This window comes from Onychostoma macrolepis, chromosome 04, assembly GCF_012432095.1.
Source record: "Onychostoma macrolepis isolate SWU-2019 chromosome 04, ASM1243209v1, whole genome shotgun sequence".
NCBI classification, from domain to species: domain Eukaryota; kingdom Metazoa; phylum Chordata; class Actinopteri; order Cypriniformes; family Cyprinidae; genus Onychostoma; species Onychostoma macrolepis.
In genome coordinates, this window is record NC_081158.1 from 3,770,785 (window position 1) to 3,798,115 (window position 27,331).

The following is a 27,331-nucleotide window of genomic DNA, read 5'->3' on the forward strand; positions in this document are numbered from 1 at the left end:
TCAAATTAAAACCGTTTTGCACATCTAGCCATGAATTACTCCCTACTTAGCACATTTAATGGTAGGAAACCCTTGGAAAAACACATAACACATGAGAATGTGATTGAGAACTAACAAGAGCGAAGGAGTTGAAGCTGTGGAGGTTCACGTCTTATACTGTATTTACAATACGGAAGTCGTGGCCTAATGGTTAGACAGTCGGACTCGTAATCCAAAGGTTGCGAGTTCGAGTCTCAGGTCCGGCAGGGATTGTAGGTGGGGGGAGTGAATGTCCAGCGCTCTCTCCACCTCAATACCATGACTGAGGTGAGACCCTTGAGCAAGGCACCGAACCCCCAACTGCTCCCCAGGCGCCGCAGCATAAATGGCTGTTCACTGTGTGTGTGTGCACTTTGGATGGGTTAAACTTGGCTGTATGTCACGTCACTTTCACTTAAAAATGTACAGACGAAAACAAATTATTGTTACAGCAATTAAGGTTTCTTTATTTGTACCCATAGTTTTAGTTTGAAGTGAATGAATGCTCCATACATATTGACACACTTTTAACAAAACAACACATAGGACACAACATGATAAATATTATATAGTGCGAAAGGGAAGTCATATTGAAAGTGAAAGTGCTGCTGTGGAATATAAAAGCTCTGCTGCAGTTTTCAAACCAGTCAGAACCGGATCGGAAGAGCAGCGAACTGAGATCGAGCTGCATCACAGACTACAGATCTTCAGATTAAACAAGGTAAGAACAATATATTGTATACATATGAAAATAACATATATAATAACATATACAGTATATGGAATAATATTGTAAAACATATGTAATGTTTAAGAAATATGTAAGGAAAAACTGATAACACACCCGAGGTGGAAATGGGTCATTCCTGGAATTCGGTGCCTTTTGGACATCATAACATTTTGAAAATCACTTCTTATGTAATCACGATAAGGAGATGTAAAATTTAAAATATTAAAAAAATTATTTTGGTCAAGCTCAGTTAAATAAATTTTAACAAAATAAATTATTTTGTATAGACAACCAAATATGTCCACCCTGTTAAAGGGTACCCCAAACGATGAAGACTTGTATGGTTTATTATTATTATTATTAACACTGCTTATGTTTCCATCCAACTATTTTATGCACATTTTGGAATATTGCATAAAAAACGCTGGATGGAAACGGCAAGATGCGCATAAATTAAAAAAAAAAAAAAGTGCATAAAAAAGATATTACAAGATATTACTGACTCTGAAAAAGCTGAACTTGCTAAATAGCAACAGCAATTAGATATAATATATATAGATAAAGCTGAAGGAGCCTACATACGATCACGCAGAAAATGGTTTGAGGAAGGAGAGCAAAACTCAGCATATTTCTTTAGATTAGGAGCATGCCAAAAAATAATAAGCTGCGGGCCACACTCGGCCCAGATAACACTCGCCGATGCCGAGGTTGCCGAGGGGATACACTTGGCTGACGCTTTTATCCAAAGCGACTTACAGTACTCTTTACAGGGACAACCCCTGGAGCAATGGGGTTAAGTGCCTCGCTCAAGGACAGAATGGTGTCGGTAGTGGTGATCGAACCAGCAACCTTTAAATCATGGTATAGCCCACTGCGCCACACCAGCACCATCAAAAGCGATCATGAAAGCGATGATCTTGTGAGGTTTTTTTAAATAAATTTATAGCGGCATTTTGAGGTCTAATTGGTCAGTGAGGGCATGCGGTCCAAAGTCCAGACTGGAGAACTGAGAAAATCACTTAAAAAAACAGGCAGTGATGTCTGGCTTCAGCTCGATAAAGTAAATGAAAGTAGTCAATTGCAAGATGTGCAGCACCAATATGTCACATAACTGTATCACATGGGGACATTATTGTAATAGAGTGTTGTGAATTCTTTGTGCTTCAGTTGCCCGAATTTTTAAATCATGTTGTTATGAGGAAAAACGTATCCACAACGGGAGTAACTCAATCTGGTTAGCAGTTAGTGCATTTATTTTCTTTTATGCAATTTGAAATGTTATGTTTATGTTGTGTATCTGATTAATAGAAAGGGTGTCAGTTTAGAGGTTTGCGCAGGATTTCGCTAGGTTCTATTCCACCTGCTCGCTCGCTCGCTGTTCGATCGGAATACTTTTTGTGCAAAAAAAAATAAAAAATAATAAATAAATAATAATGACTTTATTCAGCAATTTCGCAGACTGACGAAGGTCTTACGGGTTTGGAACGACAGGAGTAATTAATGACAGAATTTTCCTTTCTGGATGAACTAACCCTTTAAGAATTTAAGAATTTAAGAACTTTTACTTTTTTTATTTCCATATTTTACATTTTCAAAATATCAAAAATTCACAATAAAAATTCACAATAAAAAAACCTCACTTGCTGACCTTCCAGAATAATGAATCTTCTCCATAAGAAGCCAGCAGTGACTTTGCAAGGAATGAATTGGTTTAATCATGAATCTTTCATGCTGTTTTATAAGAGAATGAAAGTCAGTCAGTTATTTATACATTTAATTCATTGTTTTAATTCTTCAGACATCCTCTGAAGTCCATGATAAAAGGTCAAAGTCAAGTCTCAAGTCTTTCAAGGCCAAGCATGACTCGCGTCTTTTGTCATTACATTTTTTTTATTGCATCATTTTTATCAACATTTCAACCACTTATAACATTAATATAACCAAACCAAACCAACTAACAAACAATGCCCATCTTTTTACAATGCTAGTAACAAAAATTAATGAATAAATAAATAAATAACATGCAAAACTCAAAATATTACTTAAAACCCAGGTATGGAGTCCAAACTTGAGAAAAAGCTTCAGTAGACATATGAGTGACACAAGTTACAAATTCTAGGGGAATCATTTCCCTAATAATCTCGTGCCATCCTTTCAAGGATGGGTGTTCGTCGGGGTTCGTCTCTGATCCAAGTTAACTAAATATTTTTTCTGGCAGCAAAGGCAAGAATGTGTCCATCTGGGAGACCTAAAATCAAAGACAAAGGGTCCAAAACTAGCTCAAGCCCAAACATACGGCTCATACAAATAACAACTTTTGACCAATAAGCTCTAATTACTGGACAGTTCCGTAATAAATGGGTGTAATCTCCCACTTCCATCTTACATTTAACACATAATGGTGAATTGCTTGAGTCAAACTTGCTTCTAAGAAGCAGCGTAATATGCAATCTATGTACAATCCCAAACTGAATAGCTTTGGCCCTGTTGCAAATAGAGATCTTATTTGCTCGACTCCAGACCAGTTCCCATTCCTCCTCTGTGATGGTCAACTGAAACTCCACCTCCCGTAATCTTCTAAGATCCTGGGTGTTCACCACTTCGTATGAGCAAAGGAGGAGTTAGTTACAAGAGTGGTACTTTTAAAAATATAATCCCTTATCTGAAGAAATCTAAAGAAATTTAATCTGGGCATTTTATATTTTATAACCAAATCTTCAAAAGACATGAAAGAACCTTCACTGAACAGATCACAGAGTCTGAATATCCCATACGTGTTCCAAGTTTTGAAACCAGAATCCGAGAGACTAGGCAAGAACTCTGGGTAATTGTACACAGGGGTTAGAGAAGAAGACAGGTCAGCCCTACCCTCTATCTTACGTATAATAGACCAGACCTTCCATGTATTACATACAATTCTGTTATTACATAATGCCCTAATTACCTTAAAACGTCGAACAAATAATAGATTTTGTAGAGGGCAAGGTGCCTGTGAAGCCTCTAATTCAAGCCAAGTAGATGTAGGGTCCTCTTTAAGCCATTCGGCTATGAATCTGAGCTGACAGGCCAAATGATTTTTTCTAACATTTGGCAAATCTAAGCGCCCCGAAGCACCAGAAAGCTGCAATTTAGAAAATTTTAGTCTTGGTTTCCTCTTATTCCATATAAATGAGCTAAGCCATCCGTTTAATTCCTTAATTCTTTTATTCGGCAATAAGATTGGTATCATCTGTACTGGATAAATAAGCCTGGGCATTATATTCATCTTAACTACAGCAATCCTGCCCAGTCAGGAGAGAGGAAGATCTGACCATCTAATTAAATCGCTACGAATTTGATCCAACAGTGGGATAAAATTGACTTTGGACAATTGACAGATCATGGGGGTAATATTAATTCCTAAATATGTAAAACCAGATTCTGAAATCTTAAATGGAAAAGAAGACATATTAATTACACGTGTGCTTGGATGTTTTAGATGCAAAGTAGCAGATTTGGAGAAATTTATTTTATACCCTGAGAAATTAATAATAATATATAATAAATTAATTAATAATATCTACTAAACTTGGCACTGAAGATTCAAAATTTGAAAGAAAAAGCAGAATATCATCAGGGGAGATTTTATGCTCTTTAGCACCTACCGACACCCCAAATATGGTCGTCTCTCCTCTAATTGCCTGAGCCAGCGGCTCTATCGCCAAAGCAAAAAGCGACGGGGAAAGGGGAGTATTTTCCTTTTTATAAATGCTAATATATTTTAAGGAACATTGAAAAGTGATCAAGTGATCTAGAGCAAATAACTCACATTGTCATGGGAAAAAAAGAGAAACTGAGTGTGCATGACCATACAGATATCATGGAGTGTTCATATAATCAACGTTACTCGACGTTGTGTCGATGACGTGACACTAGGGGTTGAACTTGGGAGACCAATCACATTCTGATCATTGAAATAAAGGGCAATGAGAAATTGATGAGTGGAATCTCCAACCCAGATGTCAGGTATATAGAAAGTACATGCAAACACTCCTTGAGGTTCGTTCGTACAGAGCGTTTCTCTTTCATTTCTTCTATAAATGATTGAGCCAGTTTGTTTGTGATCTCCATTCACCTTCAGCAAGACCTTGGATGTGTATGGAAATACAGAACAGGACGTGGCTGATGTTGAGGGAGTTATTAATGCAGCGAGTGAGAAAGAGAAATACATTTTGGTCTTGTGTGTCGTCTTATTGAAGGCAGCCATGTGATGAATAGCCACAAGTCAAGTCACCTTTATTTATATAGCGCTTTTTACAATGCAGATTGTGTCAAAGAGCTTTACTGTGATAATAGGAAAATAAGGTAACACTTTAGAATAATAACTATGCAGGAAGTAATGGGTAGTACTACATTAACACTTAACTTAATACTATTAACTAATAGAGAAGCAAGATTAACTAAGCAGTAAGTAGTAACAATTTTAGGACAAAGGTAGTTCCTTATTAGATATTTGATAATTATTAAATAAAAATATCATTGAGAACTACTTGCGAACTATGACCAATTAATAAAGAATGACCAATTAATTACTAATCACAACAGTAACGTCTTAAAAGTGAACAATTGGGTTCTTTGTGGAAACTAATTTATGAATATGGTATCCCCCAAATAAGTCAGCTACAGTTTAAAATTGTGACTACTACTCTTACCACAGGATGGATGTTCTCTGTTTATTTCAATCAAAAACACAGAATAATAATAAAAATAATTCATTTAAAAATGTTAATACTTAGAAAGTGATTGAATTAGTTAATAGACTAATGACTCGCTCATTAAAACTATCTAAAACATCTACTGGTGGTTTGGTTTCATATTTAAAAGTATTGCATTTTCGAGAGGGGTCTGTCTGCAGACTGCAAGAAGGGGGCGTAACTTGCACTGTAAAAAATTATTGTAATTTTTACTGTAAAATTTTGTAAAAATGCTACGGAAAAAAAAAACTGTTAATAGGTTAACAGTAAGTTCCCGTACTATATACAGGGAAAAACTGTAAAAGATCTAACCAAACATTTCATGGAATTTTATTGCGATGCATCATTTCTAACATATTTGTATCGGTAAAAAACGATTTATTTATTTAGAAAGTGACCAATAATCTGTGACCAATATTTGATATGTAGATTGATTTCTCTTCTCGAGACTGTGTCTCAAGCGTTCTCTCATCACCGCTGCGCATGAATATGACGAATCACAACAACACTGGAGACCTGAGGAAAAACTGGGATTAAAGTCCAAAACCTGACTTGAAATAACCTAACAAATCAATCGAGGCTAAAGCGGTTCCATAAACTTTAGACAAGTTAAATTCACACAATCTCACTAATTTGTGCACGCTTATTCTTAAGTAGCCCTTAATGTCGATCATGGATCAAATCGATCGACCATGGCAAATAGCGAATATATCTGTGCTGTTTAATGCATTTGAGACGTCGTGTGTTCCTCAGGGCATAACTGACATGTCACAGGTATATATTTAATCTGTAAATGTTAGAAAGTCATGCAAACATTTCTATTTTGCTGTCAGGAGTGAGCTTACGTGAGAGCAACGAGCGCTGCTAAACAGACGGAGGACAATCAAATAATACCGCAATAATTCTGAGTAAAATATACATTTTTCTAAAATATTTGTTGTTGGACATTAAATGTGTCTTTTGTAGAATTTTAAACCTACATATAAGTGTATTTTTATGATAGCAGTGACTGTAAAGGGACTATTGTAAATCAAATGTAATCTAGTACAGTCCTAATTACTAAGTATACTAAGTAAAAAACCTCAAAATGCACAAACTCAGACTTACCTCATTTATCATATACAAATAAATAGGCCTACTTACATTAGTGTTGCTCAGTGAACCCTGTGAAATTTTAAGAGAACTCAAGTATGTATACTGTACGTTCTGAGGAGAGAAAAGGACAAAAACAGTTTTTGGTCCCACTTTATATTCGGTGGCCTTAACTACTATGTACTTACATTGAAATTAATCATTTGGTACAATGGACTTATTGTGTACATACATGTTTTTCATTGTACGTATATTTAAAAATACCTATATGTAATTACATCTGTAATTAATTTCTGTAATTACATTTATAATTACGCTGTTGACCCATCCCTCACACCTTAACCCACCCTTAAACCTACCCATACCACCAAACCTGTCCCTAACCTTACCCGTATCCCACCTCAATAGCAGCAATAGTGTTTTACAATTCAATATGAACACAATAAGTACATTGTACTTATGTTCTGATGTAAGAACATAGTGGTTAAGGCCACCTAATATTGTAACAAAGCCAACGAGACGTGAGACGTGCGGATCCATGTGCAAAGCTTTTATTAAACAGTGACGTGGTCAAAAACACAGGCAGGGTCAAACTACGGCAAACAGGTATGGCATGGGCAAGACACAGAGTAATCCTAGGACAAGCGTGGGTCGATGATCAGCGAACAGTATCCAACAGGGTAAGGCAGAGAGATAATCCAGGCGAGGCATAAACAGAGTCTTAATGGTGAGACAGGAGTAAATACAGGGAACACAGACTAGAAAACAACAAACAGGTTCCGTATCACAGCTAACACTAGGGGAGTGATAAATGCAGAACAATACTGGAACTGAACAGAAACACAGAATGGCGCGGTAAGGCAGCTAGCGCTAGAAGAGAGCTATACGCAGATCAATACTCGGCAACTAGATCAGGATCTGAGAGTGCTTTATGTAGTGTATGTAATAGCTCTTAGGTGAGCGTGTGATTGGTGACAGCTGTGTGATCAGAGCATTCAGCTGTGTATGTGTCATCAGTGCAATGGATGATGGGAAATGCAGTCCAGTGTGATGTATGGTGTAAGAGTCAATGTGGTGAGCGAGTGACCTCTGGTGGTGAGTGAACGGAAGTTCATAGACCGGATTCGTGACAAATATAAAGTGTGACCCAGTTTTTTTCTGTAAATGAATCGAAAAATAGGCTAAATATATTAGATAGTCGACATGTAACATGGATGGGTAACGATCTAACAAACGTAAAAGACAACAAATAGTTCAGAAAAGAAGAGAGTTACAATGACTAAAAGAACATAATGAGCAAAGCTGACTAAAAAACACCGTTTGTGATTTAATAGTCTCCATTTCGTCCCACGAAGTTCTTTATGATAGTTAGCATCGCGGCTATTAAATTACCTGTTCAAATGGTATAAAACAAACATTTAAATATAAAAACATACAGTTAAGCGTGTCAGTACAGGAATTTGTGTACAAATAGTAAATCTGTATATTTATTTTGGAGAATTTACTCACCTTTTGTTAGACAGTCCTGCGCTGTGGTTGTTTCTTTGAGGAGAGGAACCGTTAATGATGCTTTGTATTTGAAATCGCACTTGTGCGCGCACGAGCAGACAGCAGGTGCGCGAGGACGCGCCAGCCCTAGTACATTTTCTTCTTCTTGACCACATCATAAACATAGTTAATTTTTATTATTATATTAATTGTTTATTTATTTCTGAATAATTGAAAGTTATTCTAAATATTACACTTTAATATTTAGCATTGATTGTTATAATTAGTGTATTTTTAATGAAATCAATGTGTTGAGCTATATTTAATTCAATAATATTTTGAATGTTTGCTTTAAAGTTTCAGGGAAAACAATATACACCTTCAAATGATTTTACATCATTTTGTTTTGTTTCAGTATTTCAGTTATACAACAAAAATATCTAAAATCCAACAAATGGAGGCAGATAAAAGTGCAATCTGGCAGAAATAAATAAATAAAATAATCTGTAATACCATGGTGTAGCCACTGCCTGTATGGCCTTATACAGGTACATCTCAAAAAATTTGAATATCATGAAAAAGGTCAATAGTTTTTGTAATTTAATTTAAAAAAAGCAAACTTTCACATATTCCAGATTCATTGCACACAAACTGAAATATTTCAAGAGTTTTTAGTTTTAATTCTGATGGTTACGACTTACAGCTTAGGAAAATTAAAAATTCAGTATCTCAAACAATTTGAATATTTTCTAAAAGATCAGTCAAAAAAAGATTTACAAAACAGAAATGTTCAAGATCTCCAAAGTAGGTTTAATTATGCACTCAATACTTGGTAGGGGCTCCTTTTACACGAATGACTGCTTCAATTCGGCGTGGCATGGAGGTGATCAGCCTGTGGCACTGCTGAGGTGGTATTGAAGCCCAGGTTGCTTTGATAGTGGCCTTCAGCTCATCTGTATTGTTTGGTCGGATGTTACTTATCTTCCTCTTGACAATAACCCATAGATCCTCTATGGGGTTCAGGTCAGGCGAGTTGGCTGGCCAATCAAGCACAGTAATAACATGGTCAGCAAACCAGTTAGAAGTAGTTTAGGCAGTGTGGGCAGGTGCTAAGTCCTGCTGGAAAATGAAATCAGCCTCTCCATAACATTTGTCAGCAGAAGGAAGCATGAAGTGCTCTAAAATCTCCTGGTAGATGGCTGCATTGATTTTGGACTTGATAAAGCACAGTGGACCAACACCAGCAGATAACATGGCAGCCCAAATCATCACAGACTGTAGAAACTTCACACTGGACTTCAAGCAACATGGATTCTGTGCCTCTCCACTCTTCCTCTAGACTCTGGGACCTTGATTTCCAAATGAAATGCAAAATGTACTTTCATCTGAAAAGAGGACTGTGGACCACTTAGCAACAGTCCAGTTCTTTTTCTCCACAGCCCAGGTGAGATGCTTCTTATGTTGTCTCTGGTTCAGGAGTGGCTTGGTTCTTGGAATGTGACAGCTGTAGCCCTTTTCCTGAAGACGTCTGTGTGTGGTGGCTCTTGATGTGCTGACTCAGGCTTCAGTCCACTCCTTGTGAAGCTCTCCCAAGTTCTTGAATCGGCTTTTCCTGACAATCTTCCCAAGGCTGCGGTCATCCCTGTTGCTTGTGCACCTTTTCCTACCACACTTTTTCCTTCCAGTCAACTCTCTATGTATTTATTTCGATGCAGCACTCTGAACAGCCAGCCCTTTCAGCGATGACCTTCTGTGGGGTAAGCCTTGTGGAGGGTGTCGATGATCATCTTCTGGACAACTGTCAAGTCAGTAGTCTTCCCCATAATTGTGGTTGCATGTTCTAAACTAGCCCAGGAGGTACCCAGTATTCATACTCAAAATTAATCAAACTAATCAAGCTCAAAATAGAATATTCAAATTTTTTAATAAGTCGTAACCATCAGAATTAAAACTAAAAACTCTTGAAATATTTCAGTTTGTGTGCAATGAATTTAGAATATATGAAAGTTTGCTTTTTTTAATTAAATTGCAAAAAATATTGACCTTTTTCATGATATTCTAATTTTTTAAGATGTACCTGTATGTATATATTCCCTATTGCTGAAAACAGTGTTTTCAGACATAATTTTTGTTTGGATATACGTGGCTGATTTGATTCCCCCCTTTTTTTTTTTTTTGACAATTTTTAAGACTATTTAGTCTTTTCTAATCTTGCCCAAGTTTTTTGTTTTCACATGCCAAGTGCCACAAAAGTCATTATGTTCCGTACCATTCCGAAAAAGTAAATAATCATAATAATAATAAGTCCCATTTAATTTGTGTCACATGAATCTCTGGGTTCCTCCAGATGCTGGCTTTTATAAGTCAGATCTTCCAGGAACCACTTCAATGTTAACAGATCTTACAATAACCCATTTTTAAAATTTGAGTTCCTCCAGGAACCTCCAGAGCACTTTGAGGTCTCAGTGTAATGAAAGGGTGACTCCAGAACCTCAGAACTGGAAACAAAGTGCTTCAAGGATCCCATAAGTTCCTGCAAGAACTGCAAAGACTGAAATGGTTCCTCCAGGAACCCTACTATGAGAAAAAGAGATTTGAGGCACTTAAAATACATTTCGAAGTTCCTTCAGTACTCAAAGGGATATTTGAGGCACCTTTAGTTTTTACAGTGATAAAAATTTAGTTGTTTATTTTAGGTTGAATATCTGATCAAAAGGATGGAAAAGGCTCTCTCTGGAATTCTTCCTTAAAGGAGCCATAGAATGCATTGATACAATATTTTAAATTGTTCTCTGATATCTACATAGAAGGTATGTGGCTTAGGTAAGGAGGAAAATTCTCCAGAAACAGTTTTACATGTCCATTTACAACCCTAGGATTTGTCCCTAGAATGGAATGGTCTGTTATTGGCTTATTTGGCTGTTTCACAGTGCAGCTCATTTCAGTATATATACAGGAGGAAGGAAACAGTGAAAATATATATTTCAATACTTTATATTGCAGTTATATCGTTGGGTAATTATACTGTATATAAAATGCGGGCATCAGGGAGCCGCTTTGAATGCACGATCACGTCCTTTCACGATTTGCGATCGCTAGTGCTCTATGTAAACTACAGCGGCAGTACTTTCCACACATTTTACAAGATCAGATGCTTGTCAGTGGTGCTCAGGATCTGTAAATCATTCGCCATCATCCTCAGTCATCTCTACTTACTCTGTTTATGTGGTAAGTGAAATCTTATGTACTGTAATGTAACAGGCTACTGCTAGCAAGAAGCTAACCATGTCCCTTTAGTGGCTCACGTTATTAGTTTTCCGTACCTTTACGAATACAGACACCAACCCATCCCTGCACAGTCTGGAACATAACATTTATTTCTATGATCTGCCGTTTTTGCTATTATCCTCGCATTTTTCTTCACAATACCTGCAGAACTTCTGATGATTCGGCTGTGCAGGTCCGGCTGGCCTAGAACATGGGCGGGTATATCCAAATATTGGGGGCGTAACTATTAATGATCCTGACTCTTACGTCACAGTCGGTGTTATGTTCGGATTCGTCCTATTTTTCAGTGGTCTTTTGCTTGCACAAGATTTATATAAGAAGGAGAAAACATTGGTGTTTGAGGCTCATGGTATGTCATTTCCATGTACAGAACTCTTATTATTCAGCTATGCCAAGGTAAATACAGTTTTCCATTCTATGGCACCTTTAAGACTTCATGCCATCCACCCCCTCTTTTCACATTCAAGGATAAGTACTTGGTATATCTCAAGGTCTTTCGATTCACCTCCCTTCAGGGACGGTTCTAGGGTCAGGGGTTCCGTTCATACATACTTTGATGTAATATCAAAGTGAAATACACTATACATTAAATATTACATCTTTAAGATCATTAATTTATGCACTATATTTTTAAGCATTGCTAAAACTAAAATTGAAATCTTTTGGTTTGACCAGATCCAGTCAAAAAAGATCAGAAATTGCCTGCTTTTAACTATGTACTCGAAAACACCTTTATTGTCCCTTTTGGGATCCGTAGTAAGTAGCGTTATGGATTACAGATGGTTTACTTAGAAGATAACAGGATGTAAATTGGCTAAAATAGATGCTTATATTTGTTTTTGATTTGTTTTTTGCCAGTGTAAGGCCTGCCCAATCGGCCCAATGATGGTTTCACATAGGGCGGGGAAGGCTTCTTGCGCGTTTGGTCTTTTCAGCATGGCAAAGTCATTTAATTCCAATTAAACTGTTATCTGACTCCATTTTATTATGACCTCAAATTTAGATGCCAATTGATTATTGACCATTTATATGATAATTTATCTACTCATTTGATTATTTAACTCTTTACTCTTAGGCCCGGTTTCATAGACAGGGTTTAGCCTAAACCAGGATTAGGCCAAAGTTCATTTAGGACATTTAAGTACTTTTTATTAACATGCCTTAGAAAAATCATTACTGGTTTGCATCTTGAGACAAAATAAAGGCACTGATTTATTTTAAGATCAGTCAATGCAAGTTTCTTTCATTTGAAACAGCTCAGACTTACATTTTAGTCTAGGACTAGGCTTAAACCTCGTCTGTGAAACTGGGGGTTATTGTACTAGTTCATTCGGTTCTCAGAGTCGCACAGGGTGCTCGGACCGGCTGTTATGCGGGCCCACGATCACAAACTCGCCAGTCTGATCAATAACCAGAGGTTATGGCTAAAGCAATTTAACAATGCTGCCCATGCTTGCTATTGTTAAAAGGTACCCATGTAGCCCCATACAATCACCTATATAACAACTTAGTTAAAGCTCCGACAATAATCAGGGGTTATGACCAGTACTATGAGGTAATGTCGCCCCTCAATAGTAACTTACCTGATCCCATATAGTTAACCCTTTAGAGCCTGAAGCTAAAATAGCCCGTTTACACACATTGTTTTTTTTTTTTGCAAGGTGTCATTTTTTTCAGAAAACAAATGGATTTCAATAAATTACAGTTACTGACCATTAACATGTATAGTGAGTTTGTAAACAGAATTTAAATAGACAAAAAAAAAAAAACAGGAATACATTTTCAGATTTTTATTTAGAAAAAAAAGAAAAATTATGGTTGAAAGAATCTAACACTTCAAACTTGAAAATTCAATTATATTACATACAAGTCTTTTTGTGACACTGGGTTGCACAGTTTTCATTCAGGAGAATTGTTTTCATACACGCACACATAAACATATACACGCACACAAAGGCATGCATACATTTATACGCGCAGACACATTATACACATACACACACCGAAAGCGAAAGAGTCTCGCTTAGTTTCCTCCCAAGTCTTATAAAAAAATCATCCCAATCGCCTGTGTACTCCTTTGCTATGTTTTTGTTTGTTTCTTCTATTATTTATATGATCTAAAACTCCCTAAACTGCCGCACTCCATATCTCTCCGTTCAAATCCCCCTTCCACCCACTCTCCCCGAAAGTGGCTGCCATTTGCTGACAGAAGGCACGAATTACTGTAATAACCCATATACTGCCAAAAAGCCCATGCATATATTTGAATTATTATGAAGAGTTACGGTAACATGAAGACAGCTCGGATTGGTTGGCACCGACACATCCGGTTTAACTATATAACAACTTAATGAAAGCAGAGGCAATGAACCAGAGGTTATGGCCGGTACATACGTTTGTCTAGCCCCATATAGTGAATGCGTTGCATAACAACTTAGTTAAGTCAAGCAGTTAGTCAGAAATCTAGAATCTCGCCAGATGTGCCCCATGCTCCATACAATCCGAGATCTAATATATACTTAACTCTGGTCGTAGATTTGCGGTAACATCGTAATCTACTGAAGTCAATAATTTCAGAGTAAGTCAGAATAAAATCAAATGTAACAATTTAATAGTCAGGTAAATGGATCATGCCAATTACATAATCAGTTCGAAGTAAATTTATACAAAAATCATATGATCAGAAATAGAGTAAAAGATGACATCTGGAAAATACATAGTGCTGAGTGTCTGGAAGACACTGTAATGTTTCTTAATTCAGTAAAGAAGCAGTTTTGTAACAAACTGGTTTTTATTTTATTTTTCAGGACGGGACTGGAGCAGCAGCAACACAGATTCACTTCTCTCTCGTAATCTACCAACTCTGCCGGTAAATAACACTACTGACACCTAGGGGTTAGTGTTAGTATTGTTAAATACAAATACATTCTATCACTACATCCCCTTTCCTTTAGATGTAAATAACAAGTTAGTCCAAGTAATAATGTAAACTTATAGATTAAATAACCATTAGACAAACACTGTAGCAATTATAAGACTTAATACAGTAATTACAGTCTCAAGAATTATTTACATTGAGCAGTAATAATCAACAGATTGCATTTCCTTTTTTTTTTTTAACTCAACTTCTTATGTTATGCTTAAGCACTCTTCACAGGTTAAGTCTATCAGGGGGCTTTACTGTGCGTTTAGATCTTCGCAGTACAGGTGAATGCATGTCTTCAGCTGGTTCCTTGTCATCCTGTACTGGAGGTGTTTCAGATGTTTTTGGTGATACTGCACAGTCTGTGTCCTCTGTAGAAGTATCCACTAGTACTGGCTCTTTTGTTTTCAACAGACTCCTCCGATTTCTCCTCAGGATTTGACCATCCTCTGTCCTGACAGTGTAAGATATCGGGTTCACCTCCTCAAGAACTGTTGCTCTTTTAGACCAAGTACTGCAGTCCTCAAGTCTTACTGTGTCATTATTGGACAGTGGTTCTAATCCTTTTGATGTCTTGTCATAATTTGCCTTTTGTCGCTGTTTGCTGTTTGCCTTTTGTCTGCTGGTGTTTCCTCTTTAGGTTTTTGTTCTTACTTGGCGTTGCTAAGCAAGGAAGTATGTTCCGTAATCTGCGCCCCATCAGGATTTCCGCAGGAGACACACCATGGTTCTAGTGGTGAAGGATCCGATCTACTGTCTACTGCTTTCTTGAGTAGCAACTTCACAATGTTTACTCCTTTCTCCGCTTTTCCATTCGACTGCGGATATAATGGGCTTGATGTCACATGTTGAAAGCCATACTCCTCAGCAAATTTCTGGAAGTCTTTGCTACTGTAGCATGGGCCATTATCGCTGCAAACCACCTGTTGAATGCCGTGTCTTGCAAAGATGGACTTCATATGTGTTACCACACCCGCAGCAGTGATCTATCTCTGGATAGTTTGACAGGTAGTCTATCACAAGCAAGTCGTTCTGTCCAACCAGGAAAAATAAGTCAGTCCCAACTTTCTGCCAATGGTTCATCTGGTGGATCACTGACAATCACTGGCATCTGTCTTTCTCAGTCTCCACTGCAATTTGCTTGAGCTTTGCATCTGTGACCGGAAGAGTTTGAGCTTCCATATTCACATGATGAGTCACCTCAGCATCTGTGGAGCTTTCAGCAGGTTTTCCACTCTGTATCGCAGCTCTGGACAGAGCATCTGCCAGAACTATGAACTTCCCTTGAGTATAAACCAGCTCCATGTCATACCTCTGCAGTCGCATCATCAATCGCTGAATTCTTGGAGACATTTGATTCAGGTTTTTTTTGATGATAGCTATTAATGGTTTGTGATCAGTCTCTGCCACAAATGTCGGTAACCCGTACACATAGCTATGAAATCTTTCCACTTCATACACCAAGCCCAAGCATTCTTTTTCTATCTGTGTGTATCGACTCTCAGACAGAGTCGTCGTTCTTGAGGCATATGCAACTGGCCTCCAACTGTCTCCCTCCGCCTGCAATAGCACTGCACCCAGTCCATCTTTGGATGCATCTGTCGATATCTTTGTTCGTTTTGTTGGGTCAAAGAATGTCAGAACAGGCTCTGAGGTGAGGAGAGTTTTCAATCATCCCCATTCTTGTTCATGATCAGAACTTGTACTCGCCTTTGTCATGTAACAGTTCTCTTAAGCACACTGTTTTTGAAGACAAGTTTGGTATGAACTTTCCAACGAAATTGATCATCCCCATCACTCTCAGTACTGCCTTTCTGTCTGTGGGTCTGGGCATTTTGAGTATCGCCTGTACTTTACTCTTATCGGGTTCCACACCCCTTTCCAACTCTTGTCTCAGTTGTTCACGAAGAGGTGCAGGAACCCGTCTTGGGGCACGGACTACTGGCTGTGCATCTTTTTTCAACTGTATTTTGTAGGTGAAGGGTAGTACTCCAAATCCTTCAAAGACGTCAGGAAACTGCGTAACTATATTTTCCACACTGTTCTCTGTCTCCATTATTTATGATGTATACTCTTTTCACCAGATCTAGGTCTTCACATGCCTTGTCTCCCAACACAGAATCATGTCCACCTGGAACAACCACGAACATGAGGCGATGTACTTTGTTTCTCATTTTTACCTTGAGTCTGCATGTTCCTTTTGTTGGGATGTTTTGTCCATTATAGGCTTTGAGTTGCACCGTTTTCTGACTTATTCATGGTTTGATTTTCATTGCTCTGACATCATGCTCTGAAATCAGATTGACTTTTGCTCCAGTGTCTAGCTTGAGTGACACAATTACTCCATTTATTTCCAGAGCAGTCATCCACTTGTCCTGTGCAACACTATTCACATCAGTCTGTTCTGTTCTTTCTTGACTGGAATCAGCCTGCTCCACCATTCCAACAAAGAATGTGTCACTGAGATCTGTTTCCTCCACTGCATGTATATGGTCCTGCTGACTCTGTCTGCCCTTGGAAAAGCATTGCTTGGCAAAATGATTCTGTCCTTTACATTTAGCACAGACCTTGCCGTAAGCTGGACACTGCTTTGGTGGGTGTCTTCTATCTCTTACAGTTAAACAGTTCTTTCTCCTTTTGTTGTTTCACTTTCCTCATTCCGCTTCTCTGCATCTTCTCTGTTACTGCAGCTACAGCTGAACTGTCACTTCCACTCATCTTTGCATTTTCATAAAATGTTTTGGCATGCTGAAGAGCTATCTCACTGGCATGACATATCCGCACCGCTTCATTCAAGGTAAGCTCAGTCTCTCTCAAGAGCCTCTCCCTCACCTTTTTATCATTGATGCCAAACATAATTTGGTCACGAATCACTGTCTTGCAACAGTCCGAAATTGCATGTTCTTGCTTTCAACTTTAAATCCATTAAGAAACTGTCAAAAGTCTCTCCCTGTTGCTGCAGACGAGTACGAAAAACATACCTTTCAAAAGTCTCATTCTTTTTCGGCAAGCAGTGTGAATCAAACTTCTCAATGACCACGTCGTATTTGCCTTTATCTTCAGCCCGTTCAAACACGAGCGTGTTAAACACCTCTATAGATTGAGGTCCCGCGACGGTAAGTAGAAGCGCAATCTTACGTGCATCCGAGGCTTCATCAAGGCCCACTGCTTGCAGGTACAGGGTTCTTTGTTTAAACGTTCTCCATTCACAATCCAACATGATCTCACAGAATTCCGTGTAATGTTCACGGACTTAATTAACCTCCGAATCTGTGGTGGCATCACGGAATCACCGAAAATTCCGTGATGGGCTCACAGAAGTGATACCAATGTAAGTCAGTGACAGGCATCAGCCGTGCTCCACGCACGGAAACCCTTAGCATCAATATGCCGACGCGATACTGGGAAATTTATCGTCATCATTATTGTTCAGAACTGGGTAGGTTTAGGGTAGGGGTGGGGTCAGGTACTCCAGTGAAAGTATAACTGCATCGGAGTCATTCTTTTTACGTGGTCCGATGCAGCGCTGGTGTTGAACCAGTGAATCCGTGCGTGGACCACGGCTGATGCCTTCTGTGAGCCCATCACGGAATTTTTGGCGATTCCGTGATGCCACCACAGATTCGGGGTTAATTAAGTCTGTGAACATTACACGGAATTCTGTGAGATCAGGTTGCACAATCAATTTTCCCAGTCCAGTGCACAGCGTCAGGCGGTTTAACACTTTCCATGACGACTCTGGGTGTCGGTGATCATCACCAATCCTGGTACCATGTAATGTTTCTTAATTCAGTAAAGAAACAGTTTTGTAACAAACTGGTTTTTATTTTATTTTTCAGGATGGAACTGGAGCAGCAGCAACACAGATTCACTTCTCCCTCGTGATCTACCAACTCTGCCGGTAAGTATAACACTACTGACGCCTAGGGGTTAGTGTTAGTATTGTTAAATACAAATACATTCTATCACTACAGACACTGCGTTACGGCTGATCTGGCTACAGAATCACGCTTTGAGCCTCCTGCAACATCTCTTTAAATGCTCAGACCAATGTAGGGTTTGATACATAAATATCATTTAATTTAGCTCAAAGGGAATCATTTATGATTTTATAGATTTGAACAGAATCACTGTTTTGCGGCTGATCACTGAGTCGGCAGCGATTCACTGAACGAGCCGTATAACATTAACTCTGCACTGGATATTAAAATCCAAAATATAGTGAAAACACTATTAATAAGCACAGTAACAAGATCATCAGATTAAGACATTAACTTGTAAGCACAAAACACAAGATACTTCTCTTTTCAATATAAATACGACTTTATTTATATAAACCTAAGACATAAACTAATCTAACATGAACACACACATTCACACGTTGCAGAAAGAGAGAAAGGATGAGTTTAGAGAATGAGAAAGTGAAATCCCAAGTTTATAGCAATATGTGCTATTGCATAGACCTGAACAAACCATCAATCACTTAATTAACCCTCGCACTGAGTTTCTCAATGAGGCTAAAATTTATATTAAATGCACCAGCTCAGTTAGAATCTGGAGTTGTTTTACTTGCGTTGCCTTTGTTACAGGGATTCCCTTCTGTCGTCGTCGTTGCAGGAAAGGGGTTTTCCCGAGTTGGTGATTGGCTGGAAGTTCAGTAGTCTTTGAAGTGATGTCTTGGGAAGCCAATGGTTGGGCGTTGGCTGAGGATGGTTGGAGTCAGTTGCTGGTTGAAGTTTGAAGCGGGTGCAGTCGGAGCTGGACTTTGCGGCAAACTTAACTTTTAAACACGAGACTCAACGGAAAGAAAAGAAACTAAAGTAAAAGAATAAAATGAGTAACGAGACTAGGTGGTTTTTCTTTTCATCGTGGTGTTAAGTAGCAACTGGCCTGTAGGCCAGAGCACGCTCAAAGAGCGCCAAAACAGCGTCAAAACAGCGTCAAAACGCGGTGGCGAGAAGGGAGAAGGGACGAGAGAGAGATTTTTGATGCTGTCCTGAGGTTTTAAACTCGGCTTTTTGGACACATCCCATCTGGTGTCTTGACCAATTTGATAGGCTATTATCTTAGCTAGGGTTGTTCTTTCCATCATAAATCAGTTTGTTATCTGGTCACATGGTCTGAATTTTACACACTCTTGCAAAGTATACTTTTGGATGTGATTTCTATAACCAGAATATGATACATTTGACAAAGAATCAATTGGAAGAAACGTTTCAAGCTAGAATTGTCAAGCTCATACATACCAAACACGAATAAACCTTAAAGTCATTCAATAGTTATTAAAAAGACATACATAATATGTGCTTAAAACATGATAGTCTAATGTGTGGGTTACATACATAATATAGTGTTATGCCTAGAAATGTCCTTCTAGGATGATTGTATATGCATATGAAAAAGAAAGTCTCTGTAGTTCTGTGGAGACCAAAAGACATGTTCTTTGGACAGAGGAATTTCAGTCTGGTTCTTCGTCTTGTATGTGTGGGGGAAAAGTCAATCTAAAGAAGCTTGTGATTTCTCTTGTGGAACACATGTGATGGCCATCTCTTTGACCATTAATCTTGATTATTTGTCCCAAATTTGACGATCTCCTTCCGGCATTGTACTTATCAATAAGTATTCTTTTGTCTTAATGTTGCAAGCTGTTCTGGAAGAGGCTTGTTGGTTAGGCTTGCTCCAGAAGTCGGAGATAGGAATCTTTACGACGTTGTCCTGTTCTCCTGGAATTTCGGCTCCTCATGTTTCAATGTTCTGATCGAATCTTAGTTTTGTCTGACTCATTCTGATGCTACACCAAGACAGAAACTTCTTTCAAATGGAGACACGAGTTATCAATGGGAATTTGTCAGGGTCCAAGACTGCATAGTTTACACCTTTTTGGGGACAGAAGGCCATTTGCATTGTTATATTTGATATCCCGAATAGGGACCAGAAACCCTCTAATTCACATTCCTAATTATCATGATAAGCTGCAATATAATTGCCCTCACCTCTGAGATCAGGAACTGCGGTCAGAAGATGTGAAATCTTTCCCCGATGTCCGAGTCTGCTCAGCTGAGTTCGGGCTTCTGAGGTTCGATGGAAATCTTTCAGTTTCAGAATAATAGGTTACCAAAATAAATCACTCAGAGACTTGTCTTAATAAAAGTTAACGCATCACCATTCGTAATGGTTTCGCTTTATTAGTAAACAATAACTCATAAGTAATAAAATGAAAGTAACAGCGAGTAAGTCTTCACCATCGGAGTGCGGCCCTGTCTGGAGCTCTTCTTGGATCTTTATAGCCTTGCATACAATTTGCATTAATTTCATAAAATCCTCCCTTCATTCTTTCATATATAGTAATCTTTTTACACACACATATGAACAAGACACATGACCTTTAGTCCACTTAGTACAGAGTGTCAAAAGTTCAAGTGGAAGAAATGCAGGGGTTATAAATACAATATGAAGGTCTTCGTTTCTGCTTAAGCCTGCAAAAATATTTGTAACACCTCTAAAAGCATTGAAGTTGAAGTTTATGCCCTATAATGATACTGAATTAGCAACATCCAGTAATATTTACACTAAATACAAGAGCTCTTCTTTTGTCCTGAGATTTGTCACCAGTGAAGACACCATAAGCCAGAGAAAAAGAGAAAAGATGGCATGTTTTTTAACTATTCAGTGAAGAAATGTTAGTTTAGCATTAGTTTGTAATTGACTTTTTTAGCCTTTAGATTAAAGTATCAAGTATCAAATTAAATAAACTATAAAACAAATATGTATATAGGCAAGGCAAGGCAAGGCAAGTTTATTTATATAGCACATTTCATACACAGTGGTAATTCAAAGTGCTTTACATAAAAGGAAGTGAAATAGTCATTAAAAATAATAATAAGGAATTAAAAATAATCATAACCACAACAATAAAAACAAAGTGATTTTAAAAAAATTTAAAACATTTAAGAATAGAAAGTGATTATACATAGTGCAATCAGTTCGGACGTAGCACAGTGCTCATTCAACAAATGCACAGCTAAACAGATGAGTTTTGAGTCTGGATTTAAAAGTGGCTAATGTTTTAGCACATCTGATCTCTTCTGGAAGCTGGTTCCAACTGCGGGCGGCATAATAGCTAAAAGCAGACTCCCCTTGTTTTGTGTGAACCCTTGGTATTTCTAACTGACTCGATCCTAATGATCTGAGTGGTCTGTTAGATTTATAGTCAGTGAGCATATCTCCAATGTATTTAGGTCCTAGGCCATTTAGAGATTTATAAACGAGTAAAAGTACTTTAAAATCAATCCTAAATGTAACTGGAAGCCAGTGTAAGGACCCGAGGACTGGTGTGATATGCTCAGATTTTCTGGTTCTAGTCAGAATCCTGGCAGCAGCGTTCTGGATGAGCTGCAGCTGTCTAATGGTCTTCTTTGGAAGGAGACCATTACAATAATCCACCTGCTGGTGATAAAGGCGTGAACAAGTTTCTCCAAGTCTTGACTGGACACAAAACATCTAATTCTTGCAATGTTTTTGAGATGATAGTATGATGATTCAGTTACTGCTTTGACATGACTACTGAAACTAAGGTCTGTCTCCAGAATCACCCCAAGATTTCTGACTTGATTTTTAGTTGATTGACCCCTAGAGTCAATGTATGCATTCACCTTGAGAACTTCATCTTTGTTTCCAAATGCAATGACTTCAGTTTTCTCCTTGTTTAACTGAAGAAAGTTCTGGCACATCCAACAGTTTATTTCATCAATGCATTGGCAGAGGGAGTCAATGGGGCTGTAGTCATTTGGAGATAAGGCTAGGTAAATCTGGGTATCATCAGCGTAGCTGTGATAGGCAATTTGGTTCTTTCTCATTATTTGACTTAGTGGGAGCATATACAGGCTAAACAAGAGTGGTGCAAGAATTGAGCCTTGTGGGACTCCGCATGTCATGGACGTCCACTTAGACTTATGCACTCCTATACTCACATAATAACCTCTCCCTTCTAAGTATGACCTGAACCATTTGTGTACCATCCCAGAAAGCCCGACCCAGTATATATATATATATATATATATACACAGTCATGGCCAAAAATGTCGGCACCCTTGGTAAATATGATCAAAGAAGGCTGTGAAAATTAATCTGCATTGTTAATCCTTTTGATCTTTTATTTTAAAAATTCACAAAAATCTAACCTTTGGCAACAATTAACGGCACCCTTTTATTCAATAGTTTTTGAAACCTCCATTTGCCAGTTTAACAGCTCTAAATGTTCTCCTATAATGCCTGACGAGGTTAGAGAACACCTGACAAGAGATCAGAGACCATTCCTTCATCCAGAATCACTCCAGACCCTTTAGATTCACAGCTCCATGTTGGCGCTTCTTCTCTTCAGTTCACTTATTTTCTATAGGGTTCAGGTCAGAGGACTGGAATGGCCAGCAGAAGCTTGGTTTTGAGCTCAGTGACCCATTTTTGTGTTGTTTTTGAGGTTTGTGTTTGGATTATTGTACAGTTGGAAGATCCAAACATGGCCCATTATAAGATTTCTAACAGAGTAAGTCACTTATTGATTTTTTATCTGTTGGTATTTGATAGAATCCATGATTCCATGTGTCTAAAAAAGATGTCCAGGACCTCTAGCAGAAATATAGGCCCACAACATCAAAAATACAGCAGTATATTTCATTGTACAGGTGCATCTCAATAAATTAGAATGTCATGAAAAACCCACCAATTCACTATCTCAACAAATTAGAATATGGTGACATGGCAATCAGCTAATCAACTCAAAACACCTGCAAAGGTTTCCTGAGCCTTCAGAATGGTCTCTCAGTTTGGTTCACTAGGCCAGTTGTTCCCAACCTTTTTCATGGGCCCCCTACGTACACATATGGTAATCTGAGCCCTCCATATTATATTTATACACGCCCATATATATATATATATATATATATATATATATATATATGCAATAATAATAATATAAATTTTTAATATTTGTCTCTTAAAAATGCACATTTGACATTGAGTTGACAGTAGTAGTTTGAGTTAGCAGATGTAAATTTATGTTCATTTTCAAAATCAGTAATATCTGTAAAAAATTGCAACAACTTCCTTTTTTATATGGTGAAATTTTATTTTTCTGACTGTTTGAGTTTTATTAAAATTAACCATTGTTCTTCCATAGCAGCATACATTTACATCATGATAACCAGAGTTAAAACCATACATATAGCACCTCATACTGTATAATAAATTTGACATAAATACCACACATTTCTTCCACAATACCATGGTGCAGTTAATGTTACTACAGTAAATCCCTGGTAAACGATGGCGATTTGTAGATTGAAAAGCCTTCTGACTGTATCGTTGCACACAGTGTTCTGCTGTTTGTCAGCCCTGTTTCATCTGGATTTAAACTAGTTTATATCAGTTGACTGATATCGACTGATACTAGTTTATACCAGTCATGTGTTCTTCGCTGAATTCAAGGCTTCTCACTGGATCTCACAGCGCTGTTTAGTGGTCGCGTGATCGGTGAGTAAACACATCTGCTCTAGTCAGCTCGCTCTGCGCTGCTGTTTGGTCCGTGTGGCGCGGTTCAAATGAGTAGCGCTGTTTTGTTCCGCTTCTCCTGCATAAACATTACATTGAATGTTTATCGAACTTGTTTTATCGAGGAAAATTATATCACTATAATTGTAGTTATCATTTTATCGCCCAGCCCTACCTCAAAGTATATCTGCTCCCGCGCCCCCGCTGTGAACTCTGGCGCCCCCCAGGTTGGGAACCACTGCACTAGGCTACACAATCATGGGGAAGACTGCTGATCTGACAGTTGTCCAGAAGACAATCATTGACACCCTTCACAAGGAGGGTAAGCCACAAACATTCATTGCCAAAGAAGCTGGCTGTTCACAGCGTGCTGTATCCAGGCATGTTAACAGAAAGTTGAGTGGAAGGAAAAAGTGTGGAAGAAAAAGATGCACAACCAACCGAGCGAACCGCAGCCTTATGAGGATTGTCAAGCAAAATCGATTCAAGAATTTGGGTGAACTTCACAAGGAATGGACTGAGGCTGGGGTCAAGGCATCAAGAGCCACCACACACAGACGTGTCGAGGAATTTGGCTACAGTTGTCATTTTCCTCTTGTTAAGCCACTCCTGAACCACAGACAACGTCAGAGGCGTCTTACCTGGGCTAAGGAGAAGAAGAACTGGACTGTTGCCCAGTGGTCCAAAGTCCTCTTTTCAGATGAGAGCAAGTTTTGTATTTCATTTGGAAACCAAGGTCCTAGAGTCTGGAGGAAGGGTGGAGAAGATCATAGCCCAAGTTGCTTGAAGTCCAGTGTTAAGTTTCCACAGTCTGTGATGATTTGGGGTGCAATGTCATCTGCTGGTGTTGCTCCATTTGTCACGGGATGGTCGAGAGATGAGGCGAGGACTCAAGTGCAGGAGAAAGTGGGTCTTTAATAATAAAAGAGAACAAAACCACCCGAAGGGGAAAACAGGCAGGCAGGCAGAGACCACAGCACATGTAAACGAACCCACACACGACATGAAACATCTGACATAAAACAACGACACAGCACAGGACTGCAGACACCAGGAGACTATATGGGGAGCCAAACGAGGAGGACACAGGTGAAGGAACTGAAACAATAATGAGATAACAAGGAGGGCGGGGTCAGACAATAGACAGGAGAGCACATGGCACAAACAACAAACAATAAGCCATGTGCTGACACACACAGTGACATCTGGTGGCCAACCGGGGCACACCAGCAGGGCCGTGACACAACCCCCCCTTTAAGGAGCGGATTCCAGACGCTCCACACACTAAAACAGAAACCAAAAAATGTCTGGGAGGGAGGAGGGCCGGAGGCGGATCAGGGGGAGAGATGGTGGGCCAGGCCCATGTAGCGGCAGAGGGGGACCTGGGCACTGAGGCAGCGCCGGCGGGATGGGGACCCAGGGCAGAACCAGCGGCCACCACAGCAGTGTGTGTGGAGCTGCCACCCTGAAACAGGCAGTGGCTGGCTCCGCTGCTTCGGGGGCCTTGTGAGCGGGCGCCGCCGCCTCGGGAGGATCGTGAGAGGCCACCGCCGCTTCGGGAGCTCTGTGAGCGGGCACCGCCGCCTCGAGAGGAACGTGAGAGGCCACCGCCGCTTCGGGAACCTCGTGAGCGGGCACCGCCGCCTCGGAAAGGCCTGAGATGAGCCCCGCCCCCTCGGAGAAAAGCTCAGCGGACACCACCGCTTCGGGAGCTCTGTGAGCGGGAACCACCGCCTCGGGAACCTCGTGAGCGGGCACCGCCGCTTCAGGACGATCGTGAGCGGACAAAGCCGCCTCGGGAACCTTGTGTGCGGACACCGCCGCTTCGGGACGATCGTGAACGGCTACCGCCGCCTCGGGAACCTTGTGTGCGGACACCGCCGCCTCGGGGACCCTGTGAGGATCGTGAGCAGCCACCGCCGCCTGGGATCCTGTGAGGATCGTGAGCGGCCACCGCCGCTGAACCTTGTGTGCGGACACCGCCGCCTGAACCTTGTGTGCGGACACCGCCGCCGGGATCCTGTGAGGATCGTGAGCAGCCACCGCCACTGGGATCCTGTGAGGATCGTGAGCGGCCACCGCCGCTCGGGAACCTTGTGCGGACACCGCCGACGATCGTGAACGCCACCGCCGCCTCGGGAACCTTGTGTGCGGACACCGCCGCCTGGAACCCTGTGTGCGGACACCGCCGCCTGGAACCCTGTGTGCGGACACCGCCTGGAACCCTGTGTGCGGACACCGCCGCCTGGAACCTTGTGTGCGGACACCGCCGCCGACGATCGTGAACGGCTACCGCCGCTGAACCTTGTGTGCGGACACCGCCGCCTGGAACCTTGTGTGCGGACACCGCCGCTGACGATAGTGAACGGCTACCGCTGCTGAACGATCGTGAACGGCTACCGCCGCTGGAACCTTGTGTGCGGACACCGCCGCTGGGCGATCGTGAACGGCTACCGCCGCTGGACGATCGTGGAACGGCTACCGCCGCTGGAACCTTGTGTGCGGGCACCGCCGCCGACGATCGTGGTGCGGACACCGCCGCTGAACCTTGTGTGCGGACACCGCCGCCGACGATCGTGGTGCGGACACCGCCGCCGACGATCGTAGCGGACACCGCCGCTGACGATCGTGAGCGGACACCGCCGCTGGGATCCTGTGAGATCGTGAGCGGACACCGCCGCTGACGATCGTGTGCGGACACCGCCGCTGACGATCGTGTGCGGACACCGCCGCTGGGATCCTGTGAGGATCGTGAGCGACACCGCCGCCGACGATCGTGAGCGGCACCGCCGCCTGGGATCCTGTGAGGATCGTGGTGCGGACACCGCCGCTGGAACCCTGTGTGCAGACACCGCCGCCTGGAACCCTGTGCGGACACCGCCGCTCGACGATCGTGTGCGGACACCGCCGCTCGGGATCCTGTGAGGATCGTGGTGCGGACACCGCCGCTGAACCCTGTGTGCGGACACCGCTGCTGGGAGCGCGAGCCGACCACGCTGCTCGCATTGACATCAGTGGGGGTTCCTGCACGCCAGATCAGCCCGGGACGCCTGGGAGCGGGCTGGAGGTACTGGGTGCGGCAGACGAGGCCTCTGACGCCTTTGATTGTCGCTGGGGCGCTGCAGCCGTCGGCCGCCACTGGGGCGCTGCGGCTTCTGCAGCTTTGTCAGCCACCACTGGAGGCGCTGCAGCTCGGGCGAGCACTGCCTGAGGCCCTCCAGCCACCCTAGCTGGGGAACGTGCCAGGAACTCCACAAATTCCCCAAGCGTCAGGTGGTCCAGCCCCTCATCCTCCACCATTTGAGGGGCTCCTCAAGGCGCTATTGAAAAGGTCCTTGAGGGCCGCATCATTGTACCCCAAACCCTCTGCTGCACCACAGAACCTCAGGGCAAATTTCCTCACGTCAGTATCCTGCTGATGGAGGGAGCTCAGGGCCTGGAACTGGAGGATGCGTTGGTAGAGGGGGCTGCTGACGTTAGCGGCTGGTGGATGGTGTGAGCCCATTCTCCGCT

At 40.9% G+C, this 27,331-nt stretch overlaps 1 protein-coding gene across 1 annotated transcript in view; it reads left to right on the forward strand.

The window, feature by feature from the left end:
- Positions 1 to 664: 664 nt before the first annotated feature.
- LOC131538397 (uncharacterized) overlaps positions 665 to 27,331 on the forward strand; it is a 33,449-nt gene continuing 6,782 nt past the window's right edge. Inside the window, exons 1-3 of the mRNA XM_058772265.1 lie at positions 665 to 739; positions 14,157 to 14,218; positions 18,112 to 18,173. The gene's annotated coding sequence lies outside the window, so the exon portion shown is untranslated. The remainder of the gene's footprint in view (positions 740 to 14,156; positions 14,219 to 18,111; positions 18,174 to 27,331) is intronic.